General features: G+C 53.1%; 1 protein-coding gene across 1 annotated transcript in view; it reads right to left on the reverse strand.

Annotated features, from left to right (window-relative positions):
• The window catches only part of TNIP2 (TNFAIP3 interacting protein 2), a 34,566-nt gene extending 30,753 nt beyond the window's left edge, over positions 1-3,813 (reverse strand). The window contains exon 1 of the mRNA XM_084971346.1: positions 3,338-3,813. The gene's annotated coding sequence lies outside the window, so the exon portion shown is untranslated. The remainder of the gene's footprint in view (positions 1-3,337) is intronic.
• Between the last annotated feature and the right edge of the window lie 11,444 nt (positions 3,814-15,257).

Consider the following 15,257-nt stretch of genomic DNA (forward strand, 5'->3'; position numbering starts at 1 on the left):
TACACCACAGCTCACGGCAACGCCAGATGGAGGCCAGGGATCAAATCCGCATGGATGCTAGTCAGATTCGTTTCCACTGGGCCACGACAGGAAGGCGAAACCCACGGTTTTAAATTTGAATTACTTACCCTGTGCCTGGACTCACTAAGGGTCGAATGGGAGCTGCAGCTGCCAGCCTATGCCCCAGCCGCACTAGATGCAAGCCAGAGCTTGCAGCAACAACGGATCCCCAACCCACTGAGGGAGGCCAGGGATTACACCTGCATCCTCATCGATACTAGTTGGGTTCTTAACCAACTGAGCCACGACGGGAACTTCACCTTCTTCATGTCTATGTGCAGAAGGAATTCAGAGAGAGGAGTTCCCATCGTGGCGCAGGGGTTAACGAATCCAACTAGGAACCATGAGGTTGCAGGTTCAATCCCTGGCCTTGCTCAGTGGGTTGGGGATCCGGCGTTGCCGTGAGCTGTGGTGTGGCTTGCAGACGCAGCTTGGATCCCACGTTGCTGTGGTTCTGGCATAAGCCAGCGGCTACAGCTTCGGTTGGACCCCCGGCCTGGCAACCTCCATATGCCGCGGGAGCGGCCCAAGGAATGGCAAAAAGACAAAAAAAAGGGGGGGGGGAATTCAGCAAGAGACAAAAGGATAGGATGCTTGTGAGAGAAGCAAGCTGGCAGTAAGGCAGGGCCTGGGGGTTGGGAAGGCCCGCCTCTTCCTTCCGGGAGTAGCAGGTCCCCTTAGTACCAGGTAAGGGCTGTGTTTAAATCAGCTGAAGGGCGTCCTCAAACCCCCGCCCTGGGTCTGGATCTGAATGTAGGCCTCATCCCATCCCCCATCCAATGACCTGAGGCAGTGCTCACCCTCCACTAGTTAAGCCAGCCGGCCTTATTCTGCCGGCCTTCTCGAACTTGCAGTGGGCTCCCATCATCTCCCAGGTTTCCCTGTTTATCTGTGATCCCCTGCTGGGACTTCCACAACCACCTGTGCCTGCCCTAGCCCTCCCAGGAACACCGCTGCACCACAGCAGGAACTCTTCAGCCTAATAAATGAACGGGGCAGAGGCGCTAAGGAGCACGGGATGTGTGTCTCAAAGGAAGACCAGAATTTTCTTTAAAAGTGATCTGAAGGTGATTACAATAGTCACGGACAGGTTCATGGGATTTTTGTCTACAAGCCTCAACGTAACTGCTGGGGGGATGGAATGTGTTCTCCAGCAAATGTTCTAGCCTCTTGCCAGAAGTTAGGGGTTTGCTCCTCTAAACCCCTCTGGAATATTCCCCTTGGGTTAGCTGCATCCAGTGTTCGAGCCGACCCTCAGAGACCAAGCCTGTGGACTCACTGATACAGATCTGAGAAACCTACCGGGTTGTTAGGTTTTCGTTTTTGCTTTATAGGGCCTCACCTGCAGCATATGGAGGTTCCCAGACTAGGGATCTAATTGGAGCTACAGCTGCTGGCCTGCACCACAGCCACAGCAACTCAGGATCTGAGCCACATCTTCGACCTGCACCACAGCTCATGGCAACGCCGGATCCTTAACCCATTGAGTGAGGCCAGGGATCAAACCCTCAACCACATGGTTCCTAGTTGGATTCGTTTCCACTGACCCACGACGGGAACTCCCCAAGTTGTTAGGTTTCAATAAGTATATTAAGTTCTTCAGCAAATTTATAGGATCCTCAGTTACTTTACGAAACTCTTTTAACTATGGCTTGAATTTGGCCTTAGTCCAGAGGACATAAGTAATCTAGGGTTTGTTTGGGTCCTCAGAAGGTTCAGCTTTAAAGGCCAGGCACAGACAAGTCCAGAGGAAGAAGACGAAGGCGGCACCAGAGTGGAGCCGAGGGAAGGAAGCTGGGGACACAAACGTGAGGCTTCAGAAGCCATTTGCACTTTAATTGTTTGCCTCAGTTCACTGAATTCTTGCATTTTATACAAAGGCCATTTTAAACTCCTGGCGATGTTTGGAAGCCTCAAAATAGGCATCCGATTCAGCTTTGACTCTTTCAGAGCCAGGGCTGTCTAACAAGAACGTCAGGTTGGAGAGTTCCTCTTAATGGCTGGAGAGTTCCTCTTAATGGCCACCGATGGGTAACCAAGCAGGACCCTGTGGGGCCTTCCTGGAACAGACCCCCCACCCATGTCCTCCACCTGCCTCCTGTCTGCAGAAAAACTTTAGCCTCTAGGCCTTCCCGGAATTCCAAAGAATAAATGTAATCAAAAGTAATAAAATGCTGAGAAGAAAATAATCAAGACAAAACAGCAACAGTGTATCCATTAAACCAAGTCAAGGACATTGAGCTCCTCCTTAAAGGCTCCAGCTAGGACCCTGAGCCTCGGCCTGGAGCTGATCTGCAGGCACTGGAAACCCCCAGCAGGTGGAAGCAGCTAACTCTATGCTGCCCACAAGCCCAGACCTTTTGGAACCAGAAGTTTGATGATGTTGACACCTGATTAGCTCACCACCAACCAATCAGAAGAAGGTTCACACGCTGCCCACCCACCCCACATCCCCTCCCACAATTGTCTTTAAGAAACTTTCTGGGAGTTCCCGTCCTGGCCCGCTGCGGAAACAAATTTGACTAGTGTCCATAAGGAAGCAGGTTCGATCCCTGGCCTCACTCAGTGGGTTGAGGATCCAGCAATGCGCTGTGGTGTAGGTCACAGACTACATTTCCAATTGAACCCCTAGCCTGGGAACTTCCATATGACACGGGTGCAGCCCTAAAAAGACAAAAAAACAAAAACAAAAACAAACCAAAAAACCCACAATTTTTTGAGAAGTTCAGGTCTTTTAGGCACTAGCGACCTGGACTCCTTGCTTGGCCCTGCGACAAAGGCTGCACTTTCCTTCACCACAGCCCGGAGTCGGTAGATGAGCAAGTGAACCCACGTTTGGTTCAGTAACAGATGTTCTGAATTACTTTTGGTCCATTCCATCCATTTAATTAGAAATGCACATAGGAGGGACTTCAGTTTTTAAAGATAAAATCGGGCTAGGTTCCCTGAACAGAGGAATGGGTGCGCTCAAAACATTTAAATAACTGGGATCCCATTGTTCAGAGGTTTTTCTCTAGAGCAAATAATAGTAATTCTTAAACAGCCCGCACGCCAAATACCAGTACAGTTCCAATAGGAAGAGCCGAATTCCAAAAGGAGGTAGATTGAAGACTGCCACAGCCTGATTTCAAGAGAGTCAGGCCAAAGAGCCAGATAAGAACTCACAGACCCAGCAAGATTGCAACAAAAAGGACAAAGCCTCTAAACAGGTCCTGGGCAAAGCCAGAGAGCTTCAGAACACAAAAAGAGCGGACCCAAATCCAGGGGAGAAACTTACCCTCAAATCCCAGGGTCAGCATGCACGCGCTGGGCTTACTGGGCTCTGTGGGTACCACTCGGGTTTGACCACCAGCCTTGGAATTGCCGGGGGTCTTCTCTGGGTCCCCACGGGACCTCCGTGTAATGTGAACCCAAAACAGGGAAACAGCTGCTTATTTTTCCCAGCAAAACAGATTCACTTGGGAGCAGAAAAAGAACCACAATCCAGGACAGGTAACCGGGCCAACCACACGCGAACGAGAGGAAAGCCTTTTATAGAGGAGAAGGGGCGGGTGGGAGAGACGCTTGTAAGCAAGAAGTCCATTGGCGGAAACCGGGCGTCTGAAGCATAGCTGCGTTTCATTGGCTGTGTTGCAACAGTCCCTCACGGTCTGGTGTTGCCTGCTGCTGGTGGCAAAGTAGGTCACTTCCCGCAGGTGAGGCTGGATAACCTCTTCTCTCGCGTCGGTTTTGCCGGCCTGAGTTTTGAGCTCCGGAGCTCCCCCTTCTGGCCTCCTGACTCCAGTTTCGTGACGTTTCCCTGTATTTTCACAGTTATCTGCGAACTACACCACAGCTCATGGCAACACTGGATCTTTAACCCACGGAGCGAGGCCAGGGATCGAACCCGCAACCTCATGGTTCCTAGTCGGATTCGTTAACCCCTGAACCGCGATGGGAACTCCTGGATGTAATCCTTTTTTTTTTTTTTTTTTTTTGTCTTTTTAGGGCCACACTCTCAACATATTGAAGTTCCCAGGCTAGGGGTCAAATCGGAGCTACAGTGCCAGCCTACACCACAGGCACAGCAACTCAGGATCCAAGCCACATCTGCAACCTATACCACAGCTCACGGCAACACCAGATTCTGAACCCACTGATCGAGGCCAGGGATCAAACCTGCCACCTCATGGTTCCTAGTCGGATTCGTTTCCGCTGCTCCACGATGGGATCTCTGGATGTAATCTTCTAGAAGGACTTCTTAGTGTGTTACACCACCCTCCAACTTCTGTGATGCCAGAGCCTGGTGGGGAGCAGGGACCTGGGCTCCCATCCAGAAACTCTACCCTCAGAGCAGAGCCATCAGTGGGGCAAGGGCTGGCCCCCGACAAGCCCCCAGGGAAGATCCCACCTGGCCAGGGAGCTTTGCTTGCCCGCAGGCCTTGGGCCACAGTGGAGAGTGTGCTGAGGTGCCCACGGCAGGGCAGGGGCCACGACGAACCATCCTCACCTCTAGAGGGGCTGGAGACCGAGTAGCCAGGGCCAGCCACACCAGGGCTCCCCACTACAGCAAAGCTGACGAGGAGCTCCCTGGTGGATGAAGGAACAGGCATTATCACTGCTGTGGCTCGGGTTGCTGCTGCAGCATGGGGATTGATCCCTGGCTCACGAACTTTCGCAAGCCATGGGGAAGGCTAAATAAATAAAGTAATTAAAATTTTAAAGGTAGAGAGTGAGCACACACTGGCCTGGCAGCACCCCTTCCTGTGGTCGTGCGTTGCTGGGAAGATTGAGTGGTGTCTGTAAACTCCCCTGGGGGAGGGCAACTGAAGCTGGTGCCTGGTCTCTGGCCCCTGCCCTAAGTGCCTTTTACCTTGCTGATTTTTTTTTTTTTTTTGTAAGGCTGCACCTGCAGCATTTGGAAGTTCCCTGACTGGGGTGGAATTGGAGCTGCAGCTGCCAGCCTATGCCACAGCCACGACAATGGGTGTGCCCACTGAGCAAGGCCAGGGATCGAACCTGCATCCTGACAGAGACAACGTCGGGTTCTCAACCCCCTGAGTCATGACAGGAATGCCTGTCTTGCAGAATGCCTATCCTTCTGCAAGAGTGTAACAGCTGGCCTGAGATCTGTGAGTCCTTCTAGTGAAACCCTGAACCTGAGCATGGTGTTGACAACAGATTTTTGCACAAACATGCATGATTGATAGAGCTGGGTTGTTGCTCCCAGCTTCCTACCACCTCTCATCACACCGTTTTGCCCCATAAGTTTGGGCACCTGCACAAGAGCAAGCCAAGTCCGTGCCCTGCCCGCCTGACACTGGGTTCAGCCAGGCGAGTCAGAGGAGGTCATGCAAGATGAGGCCTTGGGTTGCCAGTTCCCATTGTGGTGCACTGGAAACAAATCTGACCAGTATCCATGAAGATGTGGGATCAATCCTTGGCCTTGCTCAGTGGGTCAGGGATCTGGCATTGCCATGAGCTGTGGTGTGGGTTGAAGACTTGGCTCCAATCCTGCATTGCTGTGGCTCTGGCGGAGGTGGCAGTTGTAGCTCCAATTTTACCCCTAGCCTGGGAACTTCCACATGACACAGGTGTGGCCCTAAAAAAAAAAAAAAAAAAAAAAAAAAAAAATGTGAGTGGGAGTTCCTTCGTGGCACCATGGGTTAAGGATCTGGTCTTGTCTGCAACAGCCCAGGTGGCTGCTGTAGCGTGGGTTCAAGACCTGGCCCAAGAACTTCCACATGCAACACGCCTGGAAAAAAAAAGAACCTGGGGTGGAGGCAGCCAGAGAGGGCTCGGGAGGGACCGGACAGGTGAGCCTAGTGTCCCAGCCCCGTGGACACTAGGCCGGGCTCCAGGGGACACATGGGGGTCCGCTTGTTCTCCCTCCTGTTCTGCCCCCAGCTCCAGCCGGGGGATCTAAGGGAACGTTTCCTCCTCATTCAGCTGTGGACCCAGGGAAGCAGGAGAAGAGCTTGGAATTGGCACAGATGGTGTCCCTGAGCCCCTGCTGCCACCATCACACCAGCCCCGAGAGGCAGGCAAGAGGGAGAAAGTGCCCAGGCCCTTGAAGCCAAAGCGGATGGAGCCAAGTTCAGCACCGCTGGTAGTGAGCTGGGGTGGCCTCTCGCTTCTGTCCCTGCTGCCCTCTTAGTCCACGTGACCTCTCTGACCTCCATCCCTCTCCTCCTGCAAGGGCTGTAGGCATGGACACTCAGCTGCAGGGAGAGGGGGAGCCCTAAGAGCAGAGAACCCTAGGGTGGGTACAGGCCCCGGGCCCTCCGGCTGCACTGCCCACCCAGAGGATGAACCCCTGATCAGGTGCCCATGGTCGTTTTCTTTTTCTTCCCTGCTTTTTAGGGCTGCACTCATGGCCTGTGGAGGTTCCCAGTCTAGGGGTCAAATCAGAGCTACAGCGTCCGGCCTACACCACAGCCACAGCAACGCAGGATCTCAAAACATCTGTGACCTACACCACAGCTCACAGCAATGGTGGATCCTTAACCCACTGAGTGAGGCCAGTGATCGAACCCACGTCCTCAGGGACACTACTCAGTTGTAACCGCTGAACCGCAACAGGAACTCCCCCAGGGTCACTTCTTGACTAAGTGATCAAAATGCAAATTCTGCATTCCTCAGCGCAGCCAGGGCACAGCGGAGATACCCTGGGCAGAGCTCCCGTGGGCTGCCTCCTTCCCGAGACCACACCCTCAGCCCTCATCTCTCTGGGTGGAAGGGCCCTCCCTAGAGTGTCCACAAGGGGGCGATGTGGCCCAGCACTTCCAGGGCGTGCTGCTAAACAAGACAAAATATTTATTTATTAATAAAATATAAATCAGATGACCACATTCATTCCCCTGCTTAAAATCTGCCAGGTAATAGGAGGACCTTAGCCAGATCCTGACCCAAATAATTTGTTTTGTTTTTGTTTTTTTGTCTTTTTAGGGCCTCACCTGCAGCAAATGGAGGTTCCCAGGCTCATGGTCTAATCGGAGCTGTAGCCGCCGGCCTACGCCAGAGCCACAGCCATGTCAGATCCGAGCCGGATCGGATCCTTAACCCACTGAGCAAGGCCAGAGATCAAACCCGCAACCTCGTGGTTCCTACTCGGATTCGTCAACCACTGAGCCACAACGGGAACTCCATGACCAAAATAATTTGTAAAATAAAAATCTGAAAATGACATTCGAGACAATTACAAATTTGAACACTAACTGGACTTTGATGGTATTAAGGAATTATTGTTAAAATTTTTAGGTACAGCCGTAAAAAAGAAAAAAAACAAAACCGTGTTTCAATCCAGAAGCTTCCACGGCCTGGGGGTGTCCAGACCTTGTTAGGAAACAGGTCCTCATACCACCCTCCCCTCCCTTGCTTCTCCCTCCACGACGGCGTCCGGGCGGACTGGCAGGAGCCCGCTCACCGGTCTCATGGCTTTGAGGAAGGGGGTCCTGGCCATGGTGCAGGCCTTGAGTGAGCTGGTTGGTGTTGACTGGTTTCCATGGTGATGACCCTTGTTCTCCCAATTGCAAGCATCCCCTGCCCTGGACCCCACTCTGCCTTCCTCTGCCCGTGGCCTCCCTGTATGGGAGGGTTCCACACGGCCATTCAGAACACAACATAGTGTCCACGAGGGTGCGGGTTTAATCTCTGGCCTCGCTCAGTGGGTTAATTGATCCAGTGTTGCTGCTGCATAGGTTGCAGAGGTGGCTCCAGTCTGGTCCTGCGGCGGTGGTGGTGGTGTGGGCTGGCAGCAGCTCCAATTGACCCCTGGCCCAGAAACTTTCATCGGCTGCAGGTGCAGCCCTAAAATGCAAAAAAAAAAAAAAAAAAGAAGAAGTTTCTGTGCCTTCCTATGGGACTAGGGGGACCTGCACAGCCTGGCTGTGGGCCAAGAAGCCAACTCTTGGGGACTTCAGGCTGCCCTTCCAGCCCTGACAGCAGGGTCTTCCCAGGGGGTCAGCAGTGCAGGGCCCTCCCAGTTGGGGTTCCAAAGGCCAGGAGAAGAAGTGAGGACCCCAGCAGGGGCCCTGGCAGGCTGGGCACCCCGGCAACCTCTAGCAGTGTGTGGGTAGGGGCATGGCCTCTGAGGATGGGCAGGGCAGGAAACTAGTGCAGCTGTGGGGGAGCCTTGACAAACCTCTGCCCTTTCTGACCTTAGCGTTTGCATCTGTTCAATGGCGAGAAGCCGTGGGCAGCCTGCTTGTTCAATTCATTAAACACGTTAGTACCGAGTGCCCACCCTGTGGCTTGTGGTCCCAGCTTCCAGAGAGGCCTTCCCATCTGGCGTGACGATGCCCACCAGAGCCCCCCCGCCTCCCAGGGACTGGACTACATGGTCAGGGTAGCAGTTGCGTCTTTGGTGCCCTGGCTCCTCATTGGAGCCATTTTCCTCCTCCCGGGAGCCACCTACCCACCCTCACCGGGGAGTGTCTGTATTTCATTCCCAGACAGAGCACCTTCTTGGCTACTGGAGAGGGTTTTGGCTGATATTTAAGATGTCAACTGATAATCAAGCTGTTATCTCTCAACACAGGTGGTGAGTGACAGCAAAATGTTATCTTTAAGATGTTTGATGTTAAAGCTTAAAGCTGATTGGAGTTATTTATAACAAAGAGCTGTTTTTGTTTTTGTTTTTGCTTTTTTAGGGCCGCACCTGTAGCACATGGAAGTTCCCATGCCAGGGATCGAATCAGAGCTACAGCTGCTGGCCACAGCCATAGCGACGTGGGATCCAAGCCGCGTCTGTGACCCTGAAACCTACACCACAGCTCACGGCAACCTCAAAAAATGGGCAGAAGATCTAAACAGACACTTCTCCAAAGAAGACATACGGATGGCCAAAAAACACATGAAAAGATGTTCAGCATCACTCATGATTAGAGAAATGCACATCAAAACCACGATGAGGTATCACCTTACACCAGCCAGAATGGCCATCATCACAAAGTCTGCAAACGATAAGTGCTGGAGAGGGTGTGGAGAAGAAGGAACCCTATTACGCTGTTGGTGGGATTGTAAATTGGTGCAACCACTGTGGGAAACAGTACGGAGTTTCCTCAGAAAACTAAACACAGAACTACCATTTGATCCAGCAATCCCACTCCTGGGCATCTATCCAGAGAAAACCATGACTCAAAAAGATACATGTGCCCCAGTGTTCACTGCAGCACTATTTGCAATAGCCAAGACATGGAAACAACCTAAATGTCCATCGACAGAGGACTGGATAAAGAAGCTATGTACATACACACAATGGAATATGACTCAGCCAATAAAAGGAAAGAAATAATGGCATTTTTAGCAACATGGATGCACCTAGAAATTATGCTAAGTGAAGTCAGCTATACAATGAGACACCAGCATCAAAGGCTCTCACTGACAGGTGGAATCTGAAAAAAGGGCACAATGAACTTCTTCCCAGAACAGATCCTGACTCACAGACTTGGAAAAACTCATGGTTTCCAAAGGAGACAGCTTGGGGGGTGGGGGGATGTGCTGGGGTTGTGGGATGGAAATGCTGTAAAATCGGGGTGTGATGATCATGGTACCCCTCTAAATGTAATACATTCATTGAGTAAAAAAGATAAATAAATAATAAATAACATAAGCATAAAATAAAATACACGTTTGAGAAAGAAAGAAAGAAAAGAAACAGTGGGAAAGACTTCACGGAAACCTCGGTTTCCAAACCGAAAGCATCCACTAAACGCTCAGATCCAAGCGTGCAAGTAGATGCGCCGGACAGGCACCTCCCAGGGGAGTTTCACGGGGAAGCAAGCTCAGGGTGCCTAGGGTCGGAGCGGCTTCAGACGCCCGGAAGCTGGAAGACAACGGGCCAAAGCTCCCTGTTCTGGAGTGAAATGCTACTAAGCCAGAATTCCACACTCAGCCACACTATTCCTCAGGAGTGAGGGTAGAACACAGGCATTTTCAGGATGATAAGGGCTCCAAAAATGGACAGCCCTGCATCTCTCAGGAAGCTCCTTGGCGTGGTCCACCAGATCGAGGGAGGAAGAAGAAAGAGGAAGTCCGGGGGATGCAGGAAGCTGCCGAGCTGCAGCAGAGAGAACGACTTAGGGGACGTTGGGGTGCGGGTGAGGCGGTGCCCAAGTCCCGGCTGTGCCCCAGCGTAGAAAGCGGTCCAGGTCGAGGTGATGGGAGACTTGATACACCGCGGTGCCTCGGGGGAGGTTTGGACATTTGGCAGAACTTGCAGCTGAATGCGTATTGAGAAATAAGCAACATAAAAAAGATGACAGGAACTCCGGGGGAAACAAGAGGTTGAGCAAGAAAGGAAAAGTCATCAGGATACATTAGGTGGTTCAGACACGAACAGCGTTTGCGGGGATCGGTCAGGGTGACGTCAGCCGTGAGCGGACGGAAACAAGGCGAAGGTGTGATCAGCCCGCAGGTCAGCAAGTCGCAATCGCAGCGTGCGGTTTGGGGGAGACCGAGGTGAAACAAACAGAGTGAGTTGCAAGTTGCCATGGAAAATGCTGGAAAACGAGGGACGGGGAACCACTGTGTTTTGTAAGAAGGCCTGTAAAACGAACTCCTTAAATCATAAGCATACCGGGCTCTGAGGGAAGGAGAAACTAAATGCAAAACACAAAGGAGTTACATCCCCAGTGTTACTTGGTTGGCAAATCAGCAGGATGTGAACCCGTGCCTCAGGGTCAACTCAGCTTTCTGCAGCCCTGGAAAGAGTGAGTGGCCCTCCTTCCAAGAGGAACAAAGCGCTGCTTCTTCCTGCTGTTGGATATTGATGTGCCATGTGAGAGTTTTAGCTTCAAAAAGCAAAAAAATGCCGTATCATTGTTCCAATTGGTATTTATTTAATTACTGTGAGGTAGAACATGTGTAAACTTGTCTGATGGGTCACAGAGAGTTCTTAGGAATTGCTATTGGTGCCTTTTTTTTTTTTTTTTTTTTTTTTTTTTGCTTTTTAGGGCCCCGCCAGCGGCATATAGAGGTTCAGGCCAGGGGTCCAATTGGAGCTACAGCTGCTGGCCTACACCACAGCCACAGCCACGCCAGATCCAAGCCCACGTCTGTGACCTACACCTTCGCTCACAGTAACACTGGATCCTTAATCCACCGAGCAAGGCCAGGGATCAAACCCACAACCTCATGGTTCCTCGTCAGATTTGTTTCCGCTGAGCCATGGCAGGAACTCCTGTGCCTATTTTCAAATAAAGGTAGAAACTTGTGACTAGCCTGTGAAGTTGCTGTTTGTATCTAGCACTGGTTAAGGCGTGCACTTTGCAGGGTCTTCCTTCCCAGTTTGTAGTCTCCTTTCTGTTTTGCTTACAGTGGTTTTGACATGCGCCTTTTAGGAGTGACTTTTATGTTACTGTATCTACTGGCTCTTTCCTTTATATACTCAGAAAACCCTGGTCATTTTCCCTTCAGTATTGTACCTGGAAATCCTGCCCCATCTCCATAGTATCTAAACTAATCATCTAAACTTTTTTTTTTTTTTTTCAAAGAGCCGCATTTGCAGCATATGGAAGTTCCCATCTAGGGGTTGAACAAGAGCTGCGGCTGCCGGCCTGCACCCCAGCTCACATCAACACCAGAACCTTAACCCACTGAGTGAGGCCAGGGATCGACCCTATAACCTCATGGATCCTAGTCGGATTCATTAACTGCTTAGCTACAAAGAGAACTCCCATCTAAACTTTCTTTTATTTATTTACGTATTTATTTTTTAATTTATATAATGATTTTTATTTTTTTCCATTATAGCTGGTTGACAGTCTTCTGTCAATTTTCTCCTGTACAGCATGGTGACCCAGTTACATATACATGCATAGATTCTTTTTTCTCACATTATCATGCTCCATCATAAGTGACTAGACATAGTTCCCAGTGCTACACAGCAGGATAAACTTTAATTTTTTTTTTTTTTTTAATGGCTGCAATGACAGCATATGGAAGTTCCCAGGCTAGGAGTCGAATTAGAGCTGGAGCTGCCGCCCTACACCACAGCCACAGCAATGCTAGATCGAGCCACATCTGCAGTCTACACTGCAACTTGTGGCAACACCGGACCCTTAACCCACCGAACAAGGCCAGGGATCAAACCCACATCCTCAGGGACATGAAGCCAAGTTCTTAACCTGCTGAGTCACAACGGGAACTCCCGGGTTTTTTTTTAATTTTTGTTTTTTTCATATTTTAAGCCTTTGATCTGGCTGAAACTTCTGTGGACCAAAGACATGAGGTAGGGTCTCTTTCTCCATTTAATGATCACCCAGGCATTCCAACACTATTTCCAAATGAGTCGAGATAAACAAACAACACCTCGCCCTTAATTTTTTGCAGTATGAAACAGGAAAAAAAAAAAAAAAAGAAGGCAACCTCGTCTCTCTGGTTCCATGGGCGCCCAAGGCAGGCTCTGCGGCCAGCTTTCCTGGGCTTGGAGCCCAGCCCCCACTGGGGGCGTCCCTTCGGAGTCCAGGGAAGGGTAGGGCTTCGCCCCTCCGATTGGGCCCAGTTCCGCTTCCCAGGAGCCCCCGGCCCCGCTCCTCCCCCTCCGGAGCTGATTCCGGCTTCCTGGTGGGGCCGAAACCTGTCTGCTCTTGGAGTCCTCGTCAGGCTGCCCCTGCCCCCGCCCCGCACACACCCACGTGCCGTGTCTGCCCCTGTCCTCCAGGCCCGCAGTGCCCGGAAGTTCTCTGTGGGCGGACCCGTTCGTCTTTCCCAGCCCCGCCCACTGTCAGAGGAGGGGCGGAAGGGCAGTGCCGCAGGGCGCAGAAGCAGGGCACCCTGGACCCGAGCCATCCCGAGTTACTGCGGGGGGCGCCCATCTGGGATCCGAGCCTGGGTGGAGATGGGAGCTCAGGAGGCCACATGGTGTCAGCGTTCGGACCAGATGGTGGCACATGCCATGGGGAAGTGACCCAGGACAGCAGCTGGGGACCTTCCAGCAGCCCTCCCTGGTTTGGAAACCCACAGGAGTGGGGCTCAAAGCCAAAATCCACTCTTGAGGGTGGACGTGGAGGTGGGAATAGAGTGTCCCCTGGGACTCTGGGCTGGGCAGGTGGCCGACTCTCTGGCAAGACCCACCCAGGACCTGAGAGAGGCCCAGCCAGGGGTAGAGTTCTGGGAGTTCTGGCAACTCCGTCATTCGCTCCTGCCTAGAGGGCAGGCTTGGGGGAGCCGAGTGCCTCCTGGGGTTCCCCCCCCCCCGGCGCCCCCCAGGCTTACCCTCCTTCCTCCCACCTCTAGTCCAGGAGCACCTGGCAGCCACACAGCCCACCGCAGCCCCCTCATCTCAGGCACCTCATCCTGTGTCCAGTGCTGGTCAGGGTAGGGCTGCCCCCAACCCCGGGCTGCGGTGGCAGTTGGGTGCTGCTGGCAGTGACATGAGGCCACCAAGTCCTGAGGGTCTCAGCTTTCCCTTCCCGAACCCAGCGCCTTCCTGGAGGTCACGTGGCCTGCAGGGTGGGGGGGCACCTAGGGGCGGGAGCCCACTCTGTGTGTACAAACACCCCCCTCCTCGCCACCAGAAGGGCGGAAGCGGGACCCAGAATAGAATGGTTGCTTTCAAGTTCCAAATCGGTCCGGGGGCTGAGAGCAAGGGTGTTTGGGTGTAAAAATAGAAACACGAGTGTGTGCGTGGGCCCTGCATCCTCCACCCACGCGGTTGGTGTTTCAAAATAGAACTTACTAGTGGGGCCTGCCTGACACTGTTGGGTAGAAAATTCACCCAAACAGACCTCTCAGAGGGCAGAAGCAGCAACTGATCCCGGCTTGGGGTGCCGACCGGGGCCCCCAGTCAGGGCGCAGCCCATGGGGAAGAGGGGACCAGGGGTGGGGGGCGCTGCTGGCCCTGGTGTTGGCCTCACAGCCCCATGACTCTTTCCCTCCTCCCCCAGGGCTTTGTACAGGCTGTGCCCCTGCTGGGAGAGCCCTCCCCGGTCATGGGGGGGGGGAGTGTCCCATCATCCCCAGAAAGGCTCCTTTGACTTGTCAGCCTGCACCCTCTCAAGCTGGCCGGGAGGGGACTGTGTGGCCAGAGCCCCTGGAGGAGCTGGAGTGCGATGGGAACCTGTTCCTGGCTGTCCAGGCAAGCTGCCAGGGGGTACAGTGGTGTAGCCCGCAGCCACGGCCCTGCCCAGGAGCAGCTGCCACAGTGTTCCGAGCCCCCCCCCCCCTCTGCCCAGGTGGCCTGATGAGGAGGTGCTTGGTACAGCCAGGGGGCAACTCGGGGGGTGGGGATGGGTGAGGAGGCTGAAGCTTCCAAGGTCCTTGGACAGGGATCCCAGCTGGGCAGCGCTGCCTAAACCCTTTCCGTCAGGCTGCCCCTTGAGGCCTTCATGTATTCATTCATCAAACACTTGTTGCATACCTCCTCTGTGCCAGGAGGGCACTGAGGCCCTGGAGACGCAGCACGGTCCTGACCTTGGGAGATGACACTCCAGACAGTGCCAACAATAACAACACAAAACACGGGGGCTCGAGGTGGGGAGGGAACAGGAGGGCCGCGGACAGCTTTGAAAAGGAAGTGAGGAGAGAAGCGTCCCGTAGGGTGACACCCAGGCAGAGACAGAGAAGTGAGGCAGCGGCCCCGCAGGAATCTGGAGCAAGGGTGACCCCGGAGGAGGGACAGCAGGCACGAAGGTCCTGAGGTGGGCTGTCCCTGGCGTGGGAACCAGAGCGAGAGGAGCCAGAGAGGGAACAGCAGGTCTGCACAGGAGTGTGCTGCGGGGAGGACTCAGGGTACAGAGTGGGGAAGTGACACAATCAGATATTGTGATTAGACCCCTCTGTGTGACAAGGACACCTCCAGGCAGGGACAGGAGCCGGAGAGCAGACGAGGCCAGGCAGGGCGGGGAGGGGCAGGATTCCGGGTACTTTACAGACAGAGCCTCTGGGACCTCAGGCTGTGGTTGGAGGGGAGGCGGCGGCGGCGGCGGCAGGAGCGGCTCCCAGAGAAGGCTGGAAAAATGAGGTGCTGACTTCCAGATGTGTTAAGCTATGATGTTTTGTTAGTTTTTTGTAGGGTTTTGTCTTTTCGTTTTTTGTCTTTTTCAGGCTGCCCCTGTGACATACGGAGGTTCCCAGGCTAGGGGTTGAGCTGCAGCTGCCGGCCTACGCCACAGGCACAGCAATGCCAGATCCTTTAGCCCAGAGCGAGGCCAGGATCCTAGGTCCTCATGGATCCTAGTCAGGTTTGCTTCCGCTAAGTCACGCTGGGAACTCCG

Source organism: Sus scrofa, chromosome 8 (assembly GCF_054392235.1).
Source record: "Sus scrofa isolate SSC_HxYL_T2T_F1_AM1 chromosome 8, Sscrofa_HxYL_maternal_Yorkshire_Landrace_v2.0, whole genome shotgun sequence".
Lineage (NCBI taxonomy): Eukaryota > Metazoa > Chordata > Mammalia > Artiodactyla > Suidae > Sus > Sus scrofa.